This window comes from Hypanus sabinus, chromosome 17 (assembly GCF_030144855.1).
Source record: "Hypanus sabinus isolate sHypSab1 chromosome 17, sHypSab1.hap1, whole genome shotgun sequence".
Lineage (NCBI taxonomy): Eukaryota > Metazoa > Chordata > Chondrichthyes > Myliobatiformes > Dasyatidae > Hypanus > Hypanus sabinus.
The window spans coordinates 51,982,977-51,996,815 of record NC_082722.1 but is presented as its reverse complement, the minus strand read 5'-3'; positions in this window follow the sequence as shown (position 1 = coordinate 51,996,815).

The following is a 13,839-nucleotide window of genomic DNA, read 5'->3' as shown; positions in this document are numbered from 1 at the left end:
CTCTGCTTTCAAAGAGCACATCTTTCTCCTTCCTGGAGCCTTCTCAGGTGAAATTACCAACCTTACAATTAAAATTCTTCCTTAATACACGGGTGTGTGAGTTTTATTGAAGTTGATCTGCTGAATGGCGTGCATGCCTAAGGCCATCCCCCATTGTGAAAACTGCCAACTATGTTCCTCAGTGCGGGTGTGGCTGGTACAGGAGATTTCCCTGTTCTTCGCTGCATGTCTTTCATTGCAGCCGACTGGTAAAATCTTTGCTGAGGCCAGCAATTACTTGTGTGGATAACATTTATTGTAAATAGAATTGATTAACTTAGCAGTTAACAAAGCTCAAAAGAAAAGTAAGCACTTCCACAAAGGTCTGAAGGATCCTATAATTTAAATTGGGTGGATGTCCTTGGAATGTAAATTATAGCACCAGGAATGATTAAAATCAGGACCTTCAAATTCCGACTGTGCCTGTTACAATGGATAATCAATCCAAAACAAAAGCAGATACATCCATTACAGGGACAGGCACTTTAGGAAGACTCACCAGTGATGTAATGCTAATGCATTAGGTGCCATTTAGGCAAATGCATTTGCTCTGTCTAGATTAGTGTTGGATTATCCAATTTTAACCAGGGTATTATCTTAGAGTGAAGGGCCAACTTTAGCTAAATTCCCATGCAAAAGGAAGAGCTGGACTCAGCTGCTTCCATTCCAATGAGACCAACTGTTGCCTTTCGGCAACCAAGGATCCCTGTCCCGGTGGCTGGAGACAAGAGGAAATGCAACATGCAATTCATAACATCTCCAGTCATTTACTAACACTTTAATAATTAGCATTATTAATCGTTGGAAGCATAATTGCAATGGGGGGGCACAATAGTTTTAGTTTCTGCTCAAGTAGCTGTTCTCGACCTGAATGGTGGTTGGCATCTGTCCGTCTCAGGGGACAATGGGTGATGGTGATGATTATCACAAGCCTGAGATGCCCAGTCGTCCAGATCCCCCTCTCAGCCTCACCAGTGCAGTCCGAAGGAAAGCTTATGAAGCAATACGTTTGGCGCCAGCTTGGCTGCAGGAGCCGCCGGGAGGATGTTCAATGACATCCAGACTCCTTAGAGCCTCCGTTCTGGACTTGCTGTCTGAGTTTACTTCAGTAGCCTCCGTCTTTCCCTCAGGCAGTGGGGCTATTGCCCCTAGCCAGGGATCTGGTTCATGAGCACCAGGGCGTGTCCACACACCGGTGGGCCTGCGTGCTACGGGTGCAGGAGTCAGACATCTTCCCTGCCCTCTGTGGTTCAGCCCAAGTCCGAAAGGAGTTCAGTTTCCATGTGTCGCCCAACCTGAACGACATCGCTCATGAAAGCCGAGGATTATAAGACTAAGGAGCAAGAATTTCATTGTAGCGAATCCAAATGGTTAACATGTCATTAAGTTTGGTATGTAACTTCAGAAACGATGCTACCTCAGCCTTAGTGTCAGCAAACAGATCGCCATACACGTTGGGAGCTGCCACTGAATCCTGGAACGAATGCAGCACAGAGGCAAGGACTGATGCAAACACAAAACAGGAGAATTTCGTCTGCTTTCCGAGTACGTTATATGAAAAGGTGTCTGCAGAAGCTGAGGCACAATTCTGGAACATTCCAATCAGGGTGAGATGGCAGCGTAGCGGTTAGCATAACACTTTACTGTGTCAGTGCCCAGAATCAGAATCAGGTTTAACATCACAGGCGCATGTCATGATAGCTGATGTTTTGCAGTAGCACTGCAATGCATAATAATAACTATCAATTACAACAATTATATGTAAAAATAAGCAAGTCATGCGAAAAGTAAAAAAAAGTGAAGTAGTGTTTGTGAGTTCATTGTCCATTCTGACCTCTGATGGCGGAGGGGAAGAGGCTGTTCTGAAACATTGAGAATGCTTCTTCAGGCTCCTGTACCCCCTCCTTGATGGTAGCAATGAGAAGAGGGCATCTCCTGGGTGATGGGTGTCCTTAATGATGGATGCCACCTTTTTGAGGCATTGCCTTTGTGTTGAACTACATATACCTGTCTGGACACGCCCCCCCTGCTGACTGCTCCTGTGGCTCCTCCCACTGACCCCAGTATAAAGGCAATTGAGGCCTGAGCCCGGCCTCTCAGTCTCCAGGATGTAGTATGGTGGTCACTCACTGCTGGTTCCTTCTTCCAGTCAATAAAAGCCGATATCTCGCCTTTACGTCTCAGAGTGAGTTATTGATGGTGCATCAGCCTGTTGAAGGCTGCGGAGGGTCGTGCCCATGATGGATTACACTGCCATTGTTGTTTGTAGCAGTTTGTACGTTCTCCCTGTAACCGCGTGGCGTTCCTCTGTGTGGGAAGAGTTAGTAAGTTGTGGGCATGCTACCCCCAGCATACACCCCGACAGTATTGATCGTTGACGCAAACAAGCCATTTCACTGTATGTTTCAATGCACAAGTGACAAAGCTCATCTTTGAAAATAAAAGTATATTCTCTTGTGGAGCCTGCATTCATATGAGGCATATTTATAAAGAATGCGGATTCAACAAAGTCCAGGACTGTTTGGGACAGGACTCAAAGTATATCTCAGAAAGCATTCCTCAGGGAGAGTTTAGCCTGAAGCACAGTGGCTTGGATCAATATTCCTTCTAATTTGTAATGACTGATGTGTGCAAAAATCTTGTGCTGTGCAATTGTTTGCCCAGTGACAACAATGTGTGTGCACTGAACAATTTCTTCAATAAACAGAGTATAAATAAGTCAGTTCTAAAATCTGCAGTCAAATCACCGCAAACTCCACTGTCCGCATCAGAAACTGGAAAAGGAATTGCGATTGTGTCCGATTGTGAAATAAACTTACACGCCAACACGCTAGAGGGCGACAAATTTTTGTGCGCAGTTTAAATTCCTTTGTGTGCTAGTAGAAAAAGATACGTGCACACTGTCACGGGTAACCCTAGTTTGGAACGGGGTCCAGAATTGACCCTATGAACTGTGCTGCTATTAAGAGAGAGAGAGGGAGGCGTCCAGCGCAATGAAAGAGACAGACAGAAACTGCTCGAAAGATTGATGTTATGGTTTCTCTGCAAATTGTTTACCTTTCCCCAAGGTCACTTGCCTGACTGTAGAGTTCCTGCAGAAAGAGGAGGGCAGAACAGGTTGATGGAGATAAAAACCAGGTCCGCTGTTACACAGACAGACACACCACGAGACACACACAGTGCGGACTCTGAGCGAGCTTTGGTGCACCCACAGGAAGGTGGGGTTTTGGAGGATCGATTCGAGGAATTGATCAGGGGCTCACAGAGTGAAAAGGTGCGACTGGTGGGGAACTATTTGTGTGTCCACCCTTGCCTGGATGATAATTCCACCATTGAAGAATGGTCGGACGTGTTATGGTCATAGTTGGTGACCACAACAGGACCTCGGAAGACAACGGGACAATCGACGGCAACACCTCTCTCTCTCTCTCCAGTGTTACTCAACTAACTACCTCGAACTGAACTGAACTCTCCATCAACGTAAGACTCTATCCATTCACCCCCGGGTTTGAAAGAGCCTGGTTGTGTTCCTATTTCCACACACACATATATATGCTAACCTGTTCAATGTATTTGCATTTATATTACTGTAGTTACTAATAAACACTATTAGTTTATAGCAATACCAGGCCCAGTGCGTTCTCAATTTCTGCTGGTTCTTTAACCCAGTCATGGGGACACGATTGTGTCCGATCGTGAAATATACTTAACATGCCAATGAGCTAGGAGGTGACAAACTTTTGTGCGCAGTTTAAATTCCTTTGTGTGCTAGTAGAGAAAGATATGTGCACGTGTACACACCTTAGAGGGAACATTGGTTGGGAGCAAATGTCAGTGAAAATTCGATTTTTGAAGCAACATGTTCTCTATAGACGTGCTTGTGGACTGCTAAGAAAGCTTAAGTGGGAAGTTTGAGAACCAGACTTCACGAGTATTTCTTGAATTCCGTTAATTTGTAAGGAAATGGTGGTGAATTCATTTTAAATTGCTTTTATCATAGATCTAAATTTAATGTAAGTGACACGTGCTTCATGGGACCCAGGAAAATGTCTGGGGAAAACAAAGGGGAATCTGAGAAGCAGCAGTTCTGGTAGGTGCTTAAAGCTCATTGTGCTTTCAGTATAAAAGCTGACTATTGCAGCTGCTGTCTTGGTTCCCTCCAGCAATGTTTAATAGTGTGGGCTTTGTGTGAAGAGAATTTGCTTCGAACTTTGATGCACAGATGAGACGTAGAAGCTGTCTGAGCTTAGTTGATTAAGAGATACCATTGACTGAGGCAAAAGGAAAAGCTCCCCTATTTGCCTTCAAAATAATGCCATGGGCTCTTTCACATGCATTTGAAAGAGGAGGCAGGACCTCATTTTAACATGCCAGCCGAAAGACCAGACCTCAGGCATTCCTTCACCATCAGCCTAGATCCTTGTGTTTAATTCTCTGTGCTAGAATTTGAACTCTCAAGAGGTGAGAGTGCTTTCCATTGAGCACGACTAAAATCTACTTTTTCACTTGAAGGATACAGTACTGGACAGTGCATAACGTTTGGATGAGTATCAACTGTAGATGGAGAAATGGGCACACAACAAGGTACATAGAAAGTGATGCCCCTGAAAGTTGAGCAGCTGTGATGGAAAACATTCTGCAGAACAGAGTGAAGATTTTGGTTATAGTTGTGGGTTAGTTTGCTTAAACATCTCCAGTCATTTTTCCATACCTGCTTAGTGAAGTTGTCCACTTCCTGCATTGTGCTCACGACTTGGGAATAACACTTCTGGTTCACTGCTTCCGCTATCTCCAGATGTGTGCTTTCAGTGCAAGAGTAAAAGGTTTCTTAATCTTGTTGCTGGAGAAAAACCATGGTTCTCCTAATTGAAACGTGCAGTAATACAATGAGGTTTCATTAAACTTAAATATCGTCCACAGTTTGGATCACCGACCATTGTGAATATCTCCAATTTCCATTTGTATGGTTTCTTCTTAAGTACCTCTGTGTTTCGTTATATTGATGGGCGTCACACCAGCTGCAGAGCTTGGGAGAACATCCTGGAAGATAAAGTTGAGGTACAACAGCAAATTAACCTCTGGGTTTGCTCCTCAACCATTCCCCCTCCACATCTCTCCTCCTACCTTCAAAATGTAGAATCTACATTCATATCATTGGGTTCTGTGTGTCAACAAAAAAAAATAATGTTATCTCTTCATTCTTAGAAAATACACAATACTGTCCAGCACTTATCATCTTCAACTAACCTCTGAACTGAAGGCTTATAAGAACTTTCCAGGGAGCATTTTAGTGTCAGCCACAATGCTGTGAGTTTGGAGCCACATAGGCTAGAACCGATTAAAAACATGTATTGGTTAATCTGGTGACACGAGACTGCAGATGTTGGAAATCTGGAGCAGCACGGAGAGGAGATGAAGGAACTCTGTGAGTCAGGCAGAGTCTATAGTAGGAAATGGACAGTCGTTGTATCGAGTAAACACTCTTCTTGAGGACTGGGTCAGGATGAGCACCTGGTCGAAGAGTCAATGGACAAACGAGATCGCAGAGAAGGGGGCAGTGAGAGAGGGTCTCACAGGATTCCAGTGGGGGGAGGGTGATGAAATGGATTGATGAAACTTCAGAGTAAGGGTCTTGACCAAAAATTTCAACTATCCATTTCCCTTCATATATGCTGCCTGTCCTACTGAGCTACTCCAGTTCTTCTAGGTGTTGCTTTAGTTAACCTGGTGGAGCTTTGAAACGGTCCAATGGTGTTAATGTCACATGACAGTTACCGGCTCTGTGATGTGCATTACTGACACAGACTCTTTTCTAAAATTACATTTATTAGGGTAATCATAGAACCTAGGAAGACAAATGACTTTGCCTGTTAGAAAGAAGCTACAGGGCTAAAAAAAATAATTCCCAGAGTTGCCCTTCCAATTCTTTTACCAATGATCTTAAATCTGCATTAACCCATCCATCAACAAACATTGTTTACTCCTCTTGTGTTTGCACTTAACTGAAGCTTCCTATTCCTGCTATTATTCCAATAAGTCAGTTGTGAACTTCTCCAGGAACTTTCTGAGCTGGACTGAGCTCACTGCGGAGTGATTTACATTGTTCTGGTCAGGATTGGAAAACTGTCGCAATGAGAAAAGACTGGACCTGCTAAGGTTATTTTCTCTGGAACAGAGAAGGTCAAAGGGAGACTTAATTGTGGTGTATAAAATTGTGAGAGGTCTAGAAAGAGTAAAGAGGAAGGATTCATTTTCCTTAGCAGAAGGAGGGAAAGACAGGGGATATGGAGTTAAAGCAGTAGAATGATTAGAAAGGGGACGCGGAAACTTCTGGGTGGTGGGAGTCTGGAATCTGAAAGATTAGTATGAGCAAAACCCTCCTCACAGTAAGGACATGTATTTGAAGTGCTCTGACTAGAAAGCTATAAACTTGTACAACAAGCTGGAGGAACTCAGCAGGCCGGGCAGCATCCATGGAAACGAATAGTCAACATTTCGGGCCGAGACCCTTCGTCAGGACTGAAGAGGGAGGGAGCAGGACCCTATAAAGAAGGTGGGGGGAGGGTGGGAAGGAGAAGGCTGGTAGGTGCCACATGAAAAACAAATAAGAGGAAAGATCAAGGGGTGGGGGAGGGGAAGCAGGGAGGGGATAGGCAGGAGAGGTGAAGAGGGAATCTAAGGGGAAAGCACTGTGGGTAGTAGAAGAAGGCAGAATCATGAGAGAGGTGATAGGCAGCTGGAAGAGGAGGCAGAGTGAAAGTGGGATGGGGAAAGGGAGAGGGAGGGAATTACTGGAAGTTGGAGAATTCGATGTTCATGTATGCCTACCCTGAAGAAGTTATAAACTTGATGCCAGAAGGTAGGACTACAGTGGGCTGGAGAACATTTTTTCAAATGAGCAAAGATATTACAGACGAAATGTTCAAAGGCAAAGAGAAAAACTGCAGATGCTGGAAATCTGAGCAACACACACAAAACGCTGGAGGAGCTCAGCAGGCCGGGCAGCATCTACGGGGAAATGAAACGGTTGACATTTTGGGCCGAGGCCCTTCATACTGAATGTTTGTCTTCAGACTCCTGTACCTCCTCCCTGTGGTAGTAATGAGGAGAGGGCATGTCCTGGGTGGTAGGGGACCTTAATGACAGATGACGCCCTCTTGAGGCATCACTCCTTGAAGATGTCATGGATGCTGGGGCCAGTGCCCATTACAAAGCTGACCGAGTTTACAATTTTCTGCAGCTTATATCGGTGCCATCCCACCCCACTCCCCCCCCCATCCCAGACAGTGATGCAAACTATTAGAATGCTCTCCACAGTACATCTGAAGACATATGCCAGAGTCTTTGATGACCTACCAAATCTTCTCAAACTCCTGAAGAAATATAGTCACTGGTGTGCCTTCTTCATGATTGCATCAATATGTTGGGCACAGGATAGGTGTTCAGAGATGTTGACAGCCTGGAACTGGCCCCTCAGTGAGGACTGTTGTGTGTTCCCCTTCCTGGCGTTGAGTGCAAGGTTGTTGTCGTGACGCCACTCGGTCGGCCAATCTATCTCACTCCAGTATGCCTCCTCATCTCCGCCCGCGTCTCTGCCAAGAGCTGTGTCACTTGCTGACAGGATGATGGTGTTGAACTCAGTAAACAGCAGCCAGAACACCCACATAGAATATGCAAAAAATAGGAACGTAGGTTTCAATTTAAAAATGCAATAAATGTGTCCGTTTCCAACTTATTTAATCATTCCCAATAAAATGACAAAAAAAGGTGCAGTGTATCTGCTCCTGTTTTTGTAACGAGGAAAGCGTACTCTGAGGAGGTGGGCTATGCTTTATGATTGAGTCCTCATGGTGCACCAACATGGCGGTTTTATCCTGGTCCTGCTCACCCAACCTGGAACATCTAGAGATCAAGTGTCGTCCATTTTCTCCATTGTGGGAGTCTTCGGCCATCATCCTGGCAGCGGTGTGCATCCCACCACAAGTCTGTGTCAAACAGGTTCTAGACGAATTGAGCAACGTAATCAACAAGCATGAAACAGCACATCCTGATGCCTTCTCCTTCATCTTGGGGACTTTAACCAGGCCAGCTTGAAAAAGTCTCTAAATAATTATCACCAATATATCACGTGTGGAACCAGAGAAGCCAACACGCTGTTATACTACCATCAAGAGTGCTTACTGTGCCAACCCAGACTTTCCAAAGCCCGATCACTTCTACTCCCTGAGCACGGGCAGAGACTGAGGACTGCAGCACCAGTAGTGAGGACCAAGAAGGTTTGGACAAGGGAGGCAGAGGAGCACCTACAGGACTGCTTTGAGTTGGTGGACTGGACAATATTCAGGAATTCACCCTCAAGTTTGAATGAATAAGCCGCGCTGTCACTGACCTTATTAAAACCTGACTGGACGATTGTGTGCCTACGAGGACTTACTCTACATAGCCAAATCAGAGTCATAGTCTGCCGAGGACCAGATCTGTGCCACTCAAGTCTGGTGCACCAGGACTACACAAGGAGTGCAGGTATGACTGTAGGAGGCTACCTCGAGAACAAACCCGAGCGAGGCTGGAGGTGATATCAGATGCACATCAACTCTGGCAGGACATTACTTCCTACAGAGCGAAACCCAACATCATGAACGGCAGCAATGCTTCACTATCAATGACTTTTATGCCTGCTTTGAATGAGCGAATACAACTACAGCAGCACCCGGTGACCCTGCGATCTCTGTCTAGGAGGCCGATGTCTTTCAAGAGGGTGAATCCTTGCAAGGCAACAGGCACTGACGGTGTACCTGGTAGGGCTCTGAAAACCTGTGCCAACCAACTGGCAGGTGTGTTCATTTTCAACCTCAGTCAGAAGTTCCCACCTGCTTCGCACAACACTCACACCAGTGCCCAAGGAGAGCAGGGTGAGTTGCCTTAACAACTATTGTCCAGTAGCAATCACATCTATGGTGATGAAATGCTTTGAGACGTTGGCCTTGAAATTTGCCCATTTCCAGAACAGGTCTTCAGCAGATGTGATCTCATTGGCTCTTCATGCAGCCTTGGATCAACCTATTTATGTCAGAAGAAGAGGAATAGCCCTCAACTCGGCAGTGGAGTTATCAGGGCACCGTCATGACGGTGTTTCCATAGCAAGATATTCTTGTTTTTATGAGGCTGAGTTGCTAGCTTGATGCTCAACCCAACTTGGAATCGAACTCGGAAACCTTCGCTCCGGAGTCCAGCGCTGATATTATTGCGCCACCAAGCGGGACCTATTCATGTTAGACTGCTGTTTATTGACTATAGCTCAGAATTTAACATTTGCATTCCTACCAGTCTAATCAAAAAGATCCGACCTGTACCTCCCTCTGCAACTGGATCCTCGACTTCCTCACCAGAAGACGACAGTCTGTGCGGATCGGAAATAACATCTCCACCTCACTGACAATCAACACTAACATGTGTGCTTAACCTTCTGCTGTGCTCTCCCTACACCCAGGACAGTGTAGCTAGGCACAGCTCAAATGCCATCTATAAATTCTCTGACAACACCGCTACCGTCGGCAGAGTTTCAGATGCTGACAAGAGGGTGTACAGGAGCGAGAGAGATAACCTGGCTGAGAGGTGTTACTGCAACAACCTGACACTCAACGTCAGTGAGAGCAAAGGACTGATTGTGGACTTCAGAAAGGGTAAGACAGGGGAACACTCACCAGTCCACATAGAGGGATCAGAAGTGGAAAGATCAGAAGAGCAATTTCAGGTTCCTGGGTGTCATCCTCTCTGAGACCCAACATATCGATGCAATTACAAAGAAGGCACAACAGTGGCTATATTTTATCAGGAGTTGGAGGAGATTTGGTAGGTCACCAAAGACTCTCACAAATTTCTACAGATGTACCGTGGAGAGCATTCTGACTGGCTGCATCACCGTCTGGTATGTGTGGTTGGAGGGGGGGAGGGGGAAGCAAAGCACAAGATCAAAATAGGCTGCATAAATCTGTAAATTCATTCAGCTCCATCACAGTCACTAGCCACCCCAGCTTCCAGGATACCTTCGAGCGATGCCTCAAAACAGTAGCATCTATTATTAAGAGCCCCCATTACCCAGGACATGCCCTCTTTTCATTGCTACCATCAGGGAGAGGTACAGAAGCCTGAAGGCACACACTCGATGATTCAGGAACAGCTTCTTCCCCTCTGCTCTCAGATTTCTGAATGGACATGAAACCCATGAACACTATTGCACAATGGTTTTCTCTCTTTGCACTAGTTATTTAATTTAACTTTTTAAATATACTTCCTATGTAATTTAGCTTTTGTTATGTACAGTAATGTACTGCTGCATAACAACAAATTTCAGGGCATATGCCAGTGATATTAAACCTGATTGTAACTTCAGCTGTATTGTTTGTGGTGCACAGTGTCACCTGGTGGTTAGAAAAGGTAGTGCAGCAAAGGTTTGTTATGGAACCAGATATTCAAAGTTCAAGGTAAACTTATTATCAAAGATATAAATATAACTTGTTTAAGATTCCAGCAAAAAAAATTATGTAAGTGTAGTTAATTTCACCCAGACTTTAAACATAAATAAAAAATGCATGTAACAAGGTGGCTGAAATTTGCAATTCAGCAATAGATTGATCAGGCTCCCCTTTAATAGTAAACTGCAACAGGACTGGGAGGATAAATGGGAAAATATTTGCAACATACACAAAATGCTGGAGGAACTCAGAAAATCAGGCAGTATGTATGGAGGGGAATAAACAATTGATGCTTCAAGCTAAGTCAAATCTTTCCCCTCACCTGGTCTCACTTATCACCTACCAGTTTGTTCTCCTCCCACTGCCCCCTCCCTTACCAATTCTATGGAAGGGTTTTGGCTTGAAACATCGACTCTTTATTTCTCTCCATCGGTGCTGCCTGACCTGATGAGTTCCTGCAGTATTTTGTGCGTGTTGCTCAAGATATCCATTATCTGCAGAATCTCTTGTGTTTATAAAAGGGAAAAACATCAAGTAGGTGAGTTGTGCATTAAAAGGAGTTTTAACTAGGCCTGTCCAAGAACATTTGCTTGTAAGGAAGAGAGTAATCAGGACCCTGTAAAAGTCAATACATGACCATATTGCAATCGCAGGGCGACTGCGCGAACATTTGACTTCCTGGGCCGCGCTTATGATGATTTGAGGTAAACAGACTTGATCTTTGTCCCAGCCTGTTAAGGTAATTTCCTGGTATTTTGCAAACAACACTAAGGTCAAACACTACTTGGCTTAAAATATGAGAATCAGGCTTGCCCCCAACATCCCAAAAAAAATTACAATTTCCATCTTGGAGATATGTTAAAATTAAAAATGTTTTCCCCAAAGTGAACCTGTTAAGGATTGAAGGCACAACATATTAAATCCAGGTCTGGCTAATGGAAAATATTTTCTGAACAACGGCATAAAGCAGCTTCATGTGAGGTTTCTCTCCTCTTGAGTTGTAAAAGCTAGCAAAATCCAAGAGCTGGCGTGACACTTCCTGCCAGCACCCTCAGAAACGTATTTGCATTGTGTAATAGCAGTATCACTATTATCACTATTAGCCAGAGACTCTAGTAGTGAAGCAAGAGGGTTTGTTTCCCAACCAGACATCAGCCAAGCTACAAAACATCAAACCGGTCCTTTACTGTAAACCATAGGCTTTCATGCAGAACGTTTAAATAACCATGTCAGGACAGGACTGGGCAACTTCTAGCTGGAACAGAAGCACTCTCCTTTCAACCACATTTACAAATCTCCTTTATTGTTCAAAGGCTAACCTTTTTTGGAGAAGAATTGCAACTTAAACTCCATATGACGCTGACTCATACAGCAGAATGAGGTCAGTAGCTGCAGGTACTGAAGAGGGATGTCAGCCAAATAGTTTTCTCCCACATTGAAACATTTGGCCTCTGGAACACTAAAGTGGATGGAGATGGCAAATGGAGTTTGATTCCATCATGTTTAGGTATCAGCCGGTTGTATTGTGTAAACAGCTGACATGCACTTGGTACAAGAGGTAGCTCCATGAATCAGAATCAGGTTTATTATCAGCGGCACGTGTCGTAAGATTTGTTAACTTTACGGCAGCAGTTCAACGAAATACACAATAAATAAATATAGAGAAAAAAAACAGAATTACATTAACTATACAATAGTTAATTATATATATATATAAACTGTATATAACTATTAAATAGTTAAGTTAAAATAAGTGGTGCAAAAAAAAGTAGTGAACTCGTGGGTTCAACGTCCATTTAGAAATGAATGCAAGATGCTGCAGAACAAGATGAGCAAGTGTTGTTTTGCCCAAAAATTAGATTTTTAGTTTGAAAATTCTCTTCCCCCGTCACTTTCAGTAAATGACACCACTTGACCTTACTGGAATTTAAAGTGCTAATGACATTCTAATGGAATGGACAGACCAGTAGACTTTAATGCCATTTTTAATGGAATTGTATGTTCTTAAAGGAAATATTATCACTTTCCTACACTTTAACAAGTGACATTTGAGGATTTTCCGACATGGGTTAGTTATAGGTTCCTGGCTGGACCCATTAGATTCTGTTTCCTGTGGCTTCCTTCAACACAACTGTAATAATACAGAGTGCTTTTTGTCAAATAATGGGCAATTTATCTAAAAGATAAGAAAAATGTCTTCAATTCCACAGAAGAGTTACATTGAAGCATGTCGTGTGCAGGACATGAAGGGACATAAGGGACTGCAGATGCCGTGATCTGGAGTAAGAAACTAACTGTCCTAGGAAATCGGTGGGTCAGGCACAATCTATGAAGGCAAAGGGATACAGTGGATTCCAGTTAAACCCAACAGCTGCCTATTTGGGACAATTCTTAAAAACAAAAATAAATCGAGAAAATAGCTGGGATTCCCTTTGTTTATTTGGGACACGATGCTGTTTAATTGGGGCAGGAAACTGCTGCCAGAAAGTTTCTAACTAGCGTAAGTCACATGCATTTGCATGGCCGCTAAGACATTTCACCATGTTTAGCGCAATCCTGATAAAATGCTTTCCATGGTAAAATTTGGTGAGGGTCATTGGGCTATGCCAAAGGAAGCAGGGTATAAAGGTTACCAGGAACTGGAAGGTTAAATGTTCAATGTACAACCCAGCTAGAGTGCAAGCACTCTTGTTTTGGTTGATGTTTGGACTCACCCAGGTAGTGAAGGAAGCAAAGCACAGGTCAGTCATGGTGGGAAATGGGAGGAGCAGGTGAAATGACTTGCAACCAAGTGCTCAAGGTGGGCACTGCCAGCAGAGCCCAGGAGCTTGGCAAAATGGTCGCCCGGTCCACACTTGTCGCACCAAATGACAAGTTTGGAGAAAGTACATGTGAACGTCTGCCTCGCCCGGAAAAAGATGGGTAACCTCAAATGTGGATACTACTAGAGCAGAGTGTTGTGACCCATATATAAGGTGCACCAATGTCACCTCACCCTTTGCACACTGTCTGTAATCCACTCTCTGAAATTCATTTCCCAAACCAACTCTGCTCTTCCAATTTGCTCTTTTTTTTAAAGACTCCTGGGAGTTTATCCAATCAGTGATGAGTCAATCAGATACTTTAAATATTTTCCTCTCATGCTCAGCAACATTTCTATCCCATTTCCAACAATCCTCTTTCAACATGGAAGACATGATGGAATTTCAGGCTACTAATGTCATTGACACTCTAAACTATAGACTGAGGTGGAGAACAGAAAAGGCAAAGGGGAAGCTGCTAGTGGAAATGTTATATAATGCAATAGTGTTCATTTTATATAACC